The 10,529-nt window shown below is 44.8% G+C and overlaps 1 pseudogene across 1 annotated transcript; it reads left to right on the top strand.

Moving 5' to 3' along the window:
* The first annotated feature begins 9,504 nt into the window (after positions 1–9,504).
* On the top strand, positions 9,505–10,314 carry LOC308532340 (large ribosomal subunit protein eL19-like; annotated as a pseudogene). The gene is made up of 2 exons: positions 9,505–9,884; positions 10,117–10,314. The product of its transcript is annotated as a large ribosomal subunit protein eL19-like (transcript).
* The last annotated feature ends 215 nt before the right edge of the window (positions 10,315–10,529 follow it).

Here is a 10,529-nt window from a genome sequence, read left to right as displayed (position 1 = left end):
TTGTTACTTTTTGTTTTATATTCTACATGAGTGAAATCATCAGTTTTGTCCTTTTCTGTCTGACTTATTTCACTTAGCATAATACTTTCAAGATCTATTCATGTTATTGCAAATGGCAATATTTAATCTTTTTTATGGCTGAATTGTATTCCACTGTGTATGTATGTATATGTACCATATCTTCTTTATCTAATCATCCATCAGTGGACACTTAGGTTGCTTCCATGTCTTTCTTTCTTTTTTTTTTTTTTTTAGTTTTTCAGATGTTCCAAATACTTAGAAGGTCATGATCATTTTATTTATTTATTTATTTTTAATATTTTTATTGATTTCAGAGAGGAAGGGAGAGAGAGAGAGAAACATCAATGATGAGAGAAAATCATTGATTGGCTGCCTCCTGCATGCCCCCAAATGGGGATGGAGCCCCCAACCTGGGCATGTGCCCTTGACCAGAATCTAACCCAGGACCCTTCAGTCCACAACTCTATCCACTGAGCGAAACTGGCTAGGGCGTTTCCATGACTTAATTATTGTAAATAATGCTGCAATGAACATAGGGTAAATATATCTTTATATATAAGTGTTTTCATATTTTTCAGGTAAATACTCAGAAGAGGAATTGCTGGATCATATGGGAGTTTTACTCTAGTTTTTTGAGAAATCACTATAGTGTTTCCATAGTGGCTGCACTAATTTACATTCCCACCAAGAGTGTACAAGGGTTCCCTTTTCTCCATATCTTCCCCAACACTTGTTATTTTCCACTGGTGTATAATGAAGTCCATGGGTGAGAAATTACACAGAATTTTGAAAATGGTATTTTAGATAACACGGAGTACAATTACATTGTCTTCTCACCAAAGATCCCAGCCTTCACTGACTGAGACAGATTGCCAAGCTGACTGAAGTGTTGCCCAAATTACATGCAGGTTAAGGGAGTGTCAGGGGAAACATCTCCTGCTCTCAAATAAGTTTGGTAAATGACAAATTAAACAAAGCAGAACAGATTTCTACCTTTTTTATTTTTTAAAAGATAAATATACAGTGATATGTATGCTCACATATTACCATAAAAGTAGCTAAAATAAATGAGTTAGAGCTATCGATATGAATAAAACTCAGAAGCGTAATGTCAAGTACTAAAAGCAAATTGCAAAAGATATATATATATATGTATGTGTGTGTGTGTGTGTGTGTGTGTGTGTATACAATTTATATAAAGTCTAAAGGTATGCAAAACTCCACTGTATATTGATTAGGGGTAACTGCATATATAGAAAATATATAAAAAATATTCACATGAATAATATACTTTATTTTCAAAATAGTATATACTTCTATGAGGTTTCTTTTTGCAGGATATTGCAAAGCCTCCAATATGTTAATGAGTGTTATGACTCTCTTAGAATAGTTTATCATATCCAATGTCTCTCAAGCTTATTTAGCCACAGAGCCCTTTTCTTGTGTTATTTTATTTTATTTAAAATATATTTTATTGATTTTTTACAGAGAGGAAGGGAGAGAGATAGAGAGTTAGAAACATCGATGAGAGAGAAACATCGATCAGCTGCCTCCTGCACATCTCCCACTGGGGATGTGCCCACAACCCAGGCACATGCCCTTGACCGGAATCGAACCTGGGACCCTTCAGTCCGCAGGCCGACGCTCTATCCACTGAGCCAAACCGGTTTCGGCTTGTGTTATTTTATTAATATTTCCTAGAACAGTTTAGGAAATGGTACTAAGCAAAACAATAACAAAATACCTTTTACACTTAGTTCTTAAACACAACCATCTGCACTTGGTGAATCTTAGTTTCCTAACACACAAAATAAAATAGTATCAGCTTTCCTCCCCACTTTGAGAGTTCTTTCTCCAAACCTTCTTTCAGGCTTCTCCTCGACCTCTCCCTTTCTTTTCTTCTCTAAAGTTAACTTACGCCTACTTTGGAGAACTATGGGAAAAGCAAAGCAGCTTGATGAAGAATGGAAGTGTCTGGCAGAAGGGGGTGTGTTTCCTCCTTTCCCTCGCCTTACCAAGTTTCCCCTCACTTTTCTCTGGTCCTTCCTTTTCAACTCCAAATCGAACTTCCCCCTGAACCCCAACTTTCCTTACCTGTAGCTGAGGGGCAGTGTAAAACCCTGGTGCCTTCCCTGGGACAACCAGGTAGTCTTCACACAGTCAATTACCAACTGAGTGAACTGGACAGTAGGCTCCTTGCCAGCTGGACACAGGGTCTCTTGGATGAAGGCCTGGGCAGCCTCAAGCCAGGTTTTCTCCTGAGAAAAGTGAATCTAGTTAAAACAACTTCATGACAATCCTGCCCACGAAGAAATTTGGGGAAGAATAAAGGAACAGAAAAAAAAAAAAATCAAGAGGGCATGTAAATGAAGAGGAAATGTAAAGGAGTTGAGAGCTTAGAAGTCTTTTAGTCCAGCTATACAATCAACTCAGACAGCCGGCCATCCAGCTCTGGTCTTGCATCTTTCTCTAACAAACCCACACCAATCCTTAAAGTGCTCAACTGGAACCTATATTCCTCTGTGAACCATCCCAGGCAGAATGCTGCTCCCGCCTTAGGGCTCCCACAGCATCTTGCACATACCTTTATTAAGAGCAATGATCAATAAAGATAGTGGGTCCCATCTTATATAGAGTCTAGCTATAAAGCCAGCAGGTTGAAAAAAAGATTGTTCAAAATCACCCTTGAAAATAATCCTTTAAATTGCTCATAAAGAATAGGACATAGGTCCTAGCCTGTTTGGCTCAGTGGATAGAGTATCAGGCCTCGGACTGAAGGGTCCTGGGTTTGATTCAGGTCAAGGGCACGTAACCGGGCGCATGCAAGAGGCAAACAATCGATGTCTCTCTCTCACATCTATGCTTCTTGCTCTCTGTCTCTCCCTCTCCTTCTCCCCTTCCACTCTCTCTAAAATATCAATGGAAAAATATCCTCAGGTGAGGAGTACCAAAAAAAAAAAAAAAAATAGGACATAGTACTTTATAGTAATATAAATGAAAATGTGCCTAATAATGAACAGTACATAAAAAAGGACATGAGTACAATGTTTTATTATTCCATTGTTTAGTCATCTATACTTTTGAATTCCCATAAGCTAAACACATATATAATACAACCCCATTGCATTTGTTTCTTGTACTATCTTTTCATCTAAGATGTGGGCTTCCTAAGGAGGACATGAACTACTTTTATATACTTGTCACAGATTCTGAACACAGTTCTCTCTATATGTAGATAATTCTAGGGCATGGGTCCAGCTTGGCCTATTCCCAGTGCTAGGCAGCTTTATTTTATAACTACAGGACTGGTGCATGAAAATTCGTGCACTCGGGGGCGGGGAGGGTCCCTCAGCCGGGCCTGCACCCTCTCGCAGTCCAGGAGCCCTTGGGGGATGTCTACCTGCCAGCTTAGGCCCGCTCCCCGGGGGATCGCTCCCCAGGGAATGCGGCCTAAGCTGGCAATCAGACATCCCTCTGGCAGCCTGGAAGCCCTCAGGGGATGTACAACTGATGGCTTAGGCCTGCTGCAGCTGCGCTGGCCAGCCATGAGCCAGCTTCGGAGCGGAGCGCCCCCTGTGGAAGAGCACTGACCACCAGGAGGCAGCTCCTGTGTTGAGTGTCTGCCCTCTGGTGGTCAGTACATGTCATAGCAACCGGTCATTCCCAGTGGTTCCCAGTATTCCGCCCTTAGGGTCAATTTGCATATTACCCTTTTATTGTATAGGAGGATAGGATTCCGACAGAGTTCAACAAACTTACGGGAAGGACCTTCATCCTTTTTGATCCTCAGTGAGAATTCTAAGCCATTACAGTTCTCTATCCCTGTCCCTCAATGCTCCTTGATTAGCTTTCTGGCCAAACCTCCAGGTTCAGTTCATTTTTAGCAAAAACCAGTCTTCAAGTTCTAGATGACATCAGTGTCCTTGTGGACAGCCCTCCTATTGACGTTCACCTTCACTCCACCTCAGCCACTCTCATACATGGTCAGGGTTGTCAAACCGGGACCAGGTCTTCATTCAGAGCTCCCCATCAGCATAATCAAAGCCCAGACTCTCAGACTTTTTGCGTCTTCCTCTCTTGGTTGCTTTTTTTTAAGCCCCTGCTTCTCTGAAAGCTTGGCACATTGAACGCTACGGTTTCTCTCAAAGTGGTACCTCAGAGTCATCAGTTTCATTAACAATGCATGTGATTTGTAGATGCCCTCATCTACTGAGTCAGAATGGGAGGGGGGCAGTATTTTAAATAAGCTCCCCAGATTGATAGTGATATAGGCTGAAGTTTGACAACACTGGACATTTTCCTCTCAATGACTTCACCCACCGGATGCCATGGATAGATGCGGATGGTTCCTAAACCTCTACTTTAAGCTCTAGTTCTATCCATGCGCCTGGCAGACTCTCCACCTGGCCAACCTGCAGGCACCACAGCTGCTCACCGCTGAACTTTTCACAAGATCCACTCCTCTTCCAGTGCTCACTAACCTTGCAAATAGCACCCCCAAGCACACAGTTCCACCCTGCAACCCGGATGTCCTCATCCCGCTTCCCGTTTCACTCTGCCTTCACCTCTGGTCCCTCGACGTCAGTGCCTCGGGCAGGATCACCGTCCTCTCTGGTTGCCTGGCAACCACAGCCTTCTGACTGGTACTCTCTAGTCCACTTTCCACGCTGCTACCTCAGGATGTGAAAACACGAATCTCATCCAATCCTTTTTCTCCTTAAAACCCTCAATAACTCCCAACTGGCCTCAGGTTCGAGTCGCTGCTTAGCAAGACTTACAAGCCTGTCGGCTCTGATTCCTCCATCACTACGCAACTGAAACGTCTTGTTTTTCAAGGACACCTTCTCTACCTCTTGCCTTTAACCATGTTTTTGCCTCCGCCTTGAACCCTCCTTCAGTTTTTTTTTTTTTTTTTTGCTTTGCGAACTCTTTACACGCACTTTGGGTCTCAAAAGCTTTTCCTGATGACCAGTTACCGCCGCGTCAGGGGTCTCCCCCAAGACACCCACAGCGCACAGTTCGCCACCAGTCTGCTCCTGGGCTGGAAGTCTAAAGAGTGGACCGACACGTGTTTAGGGATCACAGCGGCGCCACAGGCGTGAAGGAATAAATAAATACATTCGCAGAACCAGTGAGAGGGGTAGGACAGGCAGCCTCACAGGTTCCCCCTCGCTGGGCACGGCCAGCGGAGTCAGGGAGGCAAGGTGGGGGCAACAGGAAGAGAAAGAAAAACCAGGGCAGACAAGAAAAAAAGGACGAGGGTAGGGGAACAGCACTCACGGAGCCAACAGCCTGAGCGCGGCGAGCCGCCATGATACGCCCCAGGCGTTGCTCCGAGAGCTGAGCCAACCGGCGTCGGCGCGAGTGCTCACGGGAGAGCCGGCCCGTGACGTCATCGGAGGGCGCGGTCTCCGTTGCACCTTCGGCTCCTCCCCCACCCAGCGACCGAACGCCGCGCCCACCAACGCCCCGCCCACCTCTGCCCCGCCCTCGGGCGCCCAATCTCCCGCCGTTTCACCCCGTCTGGCTTCCCGGGGTGGGCAGGGGAGCTCGGGGCCTGAAACGCAGCGACCTGGTCGGTAACTCTTAGCATCTGTAGGTTTCCCTGGTCTTTGTACCAAGCAGAGAGAAGTGTTTCCTCCTCAACGCAGCCAGAGTACAGCAAAACCTCGCCGTAATGGACTAATTCAAGGGAGGGGGGGTCGGGAGGGTCGGGGGGGGCGGGGGGGGGCGTCCCTTAAAGCCCAGAGTCCGTTATATAATGAAATAGGTTTTCTGAATGCGTATGTTAACTAAATTAGCTAGTTACCTGTTTTTACTTACGTTGACACATTTGTGTAATTAAAATTAAGTCTGTATGAAAAGTTTAATTTCACAGAAAAAAATTTCTATATGTATTACTGTAATTTTAAATGTATACTGAATAGATCTAGTGAATGCGAGCATTCACTCTTCACTGAGAGTAAACAAATGCACATGGTTGGGGCGTGGCTTAACGCACTTGGGAACAAGGACCGACAGGCCACAGCGGTTACAACTGCTGCAGAGCCCAGCTGGGGCGGATCCGTAGTTGAGCGTGGACCCCTGAACCAACAGTTCACTGGTTCAATTCCCAGTCAGGGCACAAGCCTGGGTTGCGGGCTTCATCCCCAGTGGGGATGTGCAGGAGGCAGCTGATCAATGCTCCTCTCTCATCAATGTTTCTATCTCTCTAGCCCTCTCCCTTCCTCTCTAAAAATCAATAAAATAAATAAAAACTGCTACAGAAAGTCATCTCAGGTGACAGCAGAACCAGTCACTGTGCCTGATGTGCTATATTCACATGCTAATCATTCCTGAACATTGTTTAGAAGCAGCGAGTTTTGGATTTAAATATGTAGACTATATTTGTAGACTTGTAATATTTATTTTTGTCGGTGAAATTACCGGTGTTTTTTTTAGCACATGGCCTATTTGCTAAAATTTGTTTAAAATAGCCCAGCTGGGGTGATTCAGTGGTTGAGGGTGGACCTATGCACCAGGAGTTCTGGTTGGGCACATCCCTGGATTTCGGGCTCGATCCGCAGTAGGGAGTGTGCAGGAGGCAGCTGATAGATGATTCTCCCTCATCATTAATGTTTCTACCTCTCTCCCCCTCTTCTTTCCTCTCTGAAATCAATTTTTAAAAAAGAGGTAAAGTGAGAGAGGGGCATTTAAGGCCATTGTGCACTTATAGTTGCTTCGAAACATTTTTGGAACAGGATAGAATAAACATTGATTATGAGATAGTAAGTATAAACACTGTAGACAATACAAATCCTCTAGTCATGTAATAGGAAAATAAAGACTGTAACTCTACAAATTATGGTGTCCCTTAATTCAGCTTCACTTTTGATGCAAGATCTCTGTCAAACGTACTCAAAAAGTCAGGAGGCTTTATAAGTAAATGACAAAGATTTATTCAAGGACCTCAGTGTTTGCAAACTGTAAACACAATTAGGCAAAAACTTAGAAGTGTTCCAAAGAAGAAGAAAAAAGGTTAAGAGTTTTTACAGTAAAAAGAACATTCCTGAGAATTATCAGTTTTGCATTTTAAACCCTAGGGTTGTCAGGATGGTTATCAGTCAGATGTCAGGTGGTCTGGAAGATGGGTGCCAGGAGGTCTGGTCATATCCAGAGGTCTAGAGAACGGATGTTAGCTGGTCTGGATATGTGAGTCCTTCAGTGGGGTAGTCAGAGGGTTACCTGGAGGTCTGGTGTGTGTCCAGATATATCCAGGACTGGAAAGTTCCAGGGGTTCACAGGCTAGGTAGAACAAGAATAGAATCTTTCCTCAGGCCTCAAACGTCATAATAATAATTTTAGCAGCTTGGTTAAAGTGAATCATTTTATGTATTTCCCATCTTCACTCTTTTTCATTTCTACTGCTTACTGCATGAACTAGTTATGCACTCTGATGTCAAGTTCTTTATAAAGCGAATCTTTGTTTGCAATTATGTTCCATCATCATGTCAGGTTTGTGTTCTTTGCCTTTCCTCCAGAACAACAACACCTCCCCCCCCCCCGCCCCCGGAAGAAGCTGAAAGCTCTTCTAACTCCACTCTAGCTGCACTGACCCTCTTGTTAGAATATTAGTCAAAGCCTACTTAAACTCCCAAATTAAATTATTCCTTTTGCTTTTAGCATTTCTCAACTTTGGAAGACTCCCCTTCTTGTTAAATCTATGAAGATGTGCCCTATATCCTGGGATTTACTTTTGGTAGTTTATAGAAGATGGAGTTCAGTTTACGGTAGGCTATAGCGATCAGAGAGAGTGGTACTAGACACCTCCATTGGTGTGATTTAAAAGTCAGGTTAGGAGCTTAATCTGGTGGCAGCATGCAGGACCAAATGAGAGGGGCACAAGAGAACAAGAGGCTGCTGAATAAATAAGGCTTGGTTTAATAAGTGTCTTACAGGAAAGTGGTGGTGGGAAGGTGTTAGGGAAGCATGGAGAAGACTAGTTAGTTTGTCACAGAGGGAGGGAAGTGGGAGGATTGGGAACTGTCTCAGACCTGGTGATTTTTAACAGGCTCTGCTTGTCCAAAGGACAGCTGGAGATATGGGACCAAAGTCAGAGGAAGGATCAGGGCCAAATGGATGAATCTGGAAGTCACTATATGGAAGTGAAAGCTGAAATGGCATGGTGCACTGGGAGTGCTAAAATGTGGAGAAGTCAGAACCAGACAGACAGAGGGCTGAGCAAACTAGAGCCTCCGAAGGAGCTGGAAGTCAGGCAAGAGATGGAGTCAGGAAATACCTGGAGTGAAAGAAACCCAGGAGTGAGCAGATGCCAAGGATGAACGTGTGGCCTCCGTCAGAGGGAGCCAGAGAGTACTATTTCAACAGCCTGGAATCTTACTCACCAAACAGGTAATAACTCACACCAGCAGCAGGTCTGGAATGAGGGGGAGACACCTACAATTTATTAAGTTTTGCACCCAAGGTGCCTCACTTGCCTTTAGTCTTGGCCCTGTCCTGGAGAGAGGACTGAAATGGGGTGAAGAGATGAGGATAGCCAAAACCGGTTTGGCTCAGTGGATGGAGCATCGGCCTGCGGACTGAAGGGTCCTAGGTTCGATTCCGGTCAAGGGCGTGTACCTGGGTTGCGGGCACATCCCCGGTGGGAGATGTGCAGGAGGCAGCTGATCGATGTTTCTCTCTCATCGATGTTTCTAGCTCTCTGTCTCTCTCCCTTCCTCTCTGTAAAAAATCAATAAAATATATTTAAAAAAAAAAGAGAGAGATGAGGATAAAGACTTTCACTCTTTCCTCTGAACATTTCTGTGTTGCTCGACTCATTAAAAAGACCATTGGGCTGGATGTTGTGCTTGACCTGGTGACCACTCCAGCTTCCTTGCCCTCAGGCTTTGGCTGGTAGGAAACAAGAGTTTGTACAGAGAAACAAGGTCAGAAGGGGAGAGAACCCAGTGTTTATTCCTTTTATCCCTCAACAGTGTACTTGTGGCAATGGCTTCATTTGTCCTGTTGGATGCCCTTCTTTCATGGCTCCACATCTCTTTCAGCTGAAAACACCATTCTCTCTTTGTGCCTTAAGCCTACAGGTGGTAACCACTTTCTGCTAGGGGTGCCCCACTGTACTTTGCTGATTCCCTTAATTCTGACCTTATCTATGTAAGTAGACTATTAAATTCTTATTGATTAAACGCTTTCCACTGTGCCATCCTATGCCATTTATGTATTACGAGGGTTTAAAAATGTGCATAGGTAGAAAGTGCTGTGTTTGAGGTACAAAACTAAGGAGCAAGACATTGCAATGAGCCTTAGCTTCTGCATTAGTAAAATAGGTTGTGTGTGTGTGTGTGTGTATGTGTGTGTGTGTGTGAAGATCATGTAAATTGCTCAGTAAGTTTTTTCTATTATTATTATTATTATTATTATAAAGAGCAAGAATATGGCAATTAAAAATACATGCCTTCTTTCCTTCCCCCTTGCAGCCACGCCATGGGTATGCTCAGGCTTCAGAGTGGCTCTCCTCCAGTGTCCTCCGCTGTGGCAAATCTGGCTGGATCCCAATGAGACCAATGAAATCGCCAATGCCAACTCCTTCAGCAGATTCGGAAGCTGGCCAAAGATGGGCTGAGCATCCGGAAACCTGTGACTGTCCATTCCCGGGCTCGATGCCAGAAAAACACCTTGGCCCACAGGAAGGGCAGGCATATGGGCATAGGTACGTGAAAGGGTACAGCCAATGCTCAGATGCCTGAGAAAGTAACCTGGATGAGGGGGATGAGAATCCTTTGCAGGCTACTGAGAAGATACGGTGCATCTAAGATTGACCGCCACATGTATCACAGCCCGTACCTGAAAGTGAAGAGTAACATGTGAAGAAACAAGCGGGTTTGCCCTGACCGGTTTGGCTCAGTGGATAGAGCGTCGGCCTGCTAACTGAAGGGTCCCCGGTTCGATTCCGGTCAAGGGCATGTACCTTGGTTGCCGGCACATCCCCAGTAGGGTGTGCAGGAGGCAGCTGATTGATGTTTCTCTCATTGATGTTTCTAACTCTTTATCCCTCTCCCTTCCTCTCTGTAAAAAATCAATAAAATATATTTAAAAAAACAAAAACAAGCGGATTCTTATGGGTCATATCCACAAGCTGAAGGCCGACAAGACTAGCAAGAAGGTTCTGGCTGACCAGGCTGAGGCCCGCAGGTCTAAGACCAAGGAAGCACGCCAGTGCCGTGAAGAGCGGATCCAGGCAAGAAGGAGGAAATCACCAACACTCTGTCCAAGGAGGAAGAGACCAAGAAATAAAGCTCCACCTCTTACCTGTATATACATACTGGCCTTGGCAATTACATGGCTCAGTCATGTAGCCTTAAAAATTTTTAAATGAAAACATATGCCTCCCCTCTGCTAGGAATCAAATAATTTCAGTCGTTCAGGAAAGAAAAAAGAGACAGAAAACCAAGGAGTAAGGTAGGGAGAGAGTCCCGGCATGGATGATGCTTCCCATTCCGTTTCCTGCT

This window comes from Myotis nattereri, assembly GCF_964212035.1.
Source record: "Myotis nattereri genome assembly, chromosome: 16".
In the NCBI taxonomy this organism is placed as follows: Eukaryota; Metazoa; Chordata; class Mammalia; order Chiroptera; family Vespertilionidae; genus Myotis; species Myotis nattereri.
Note: the sequence above shows the minus strand (reverse complement) of the source record. Positions and strands in the feature narration are given on the sequence as shown.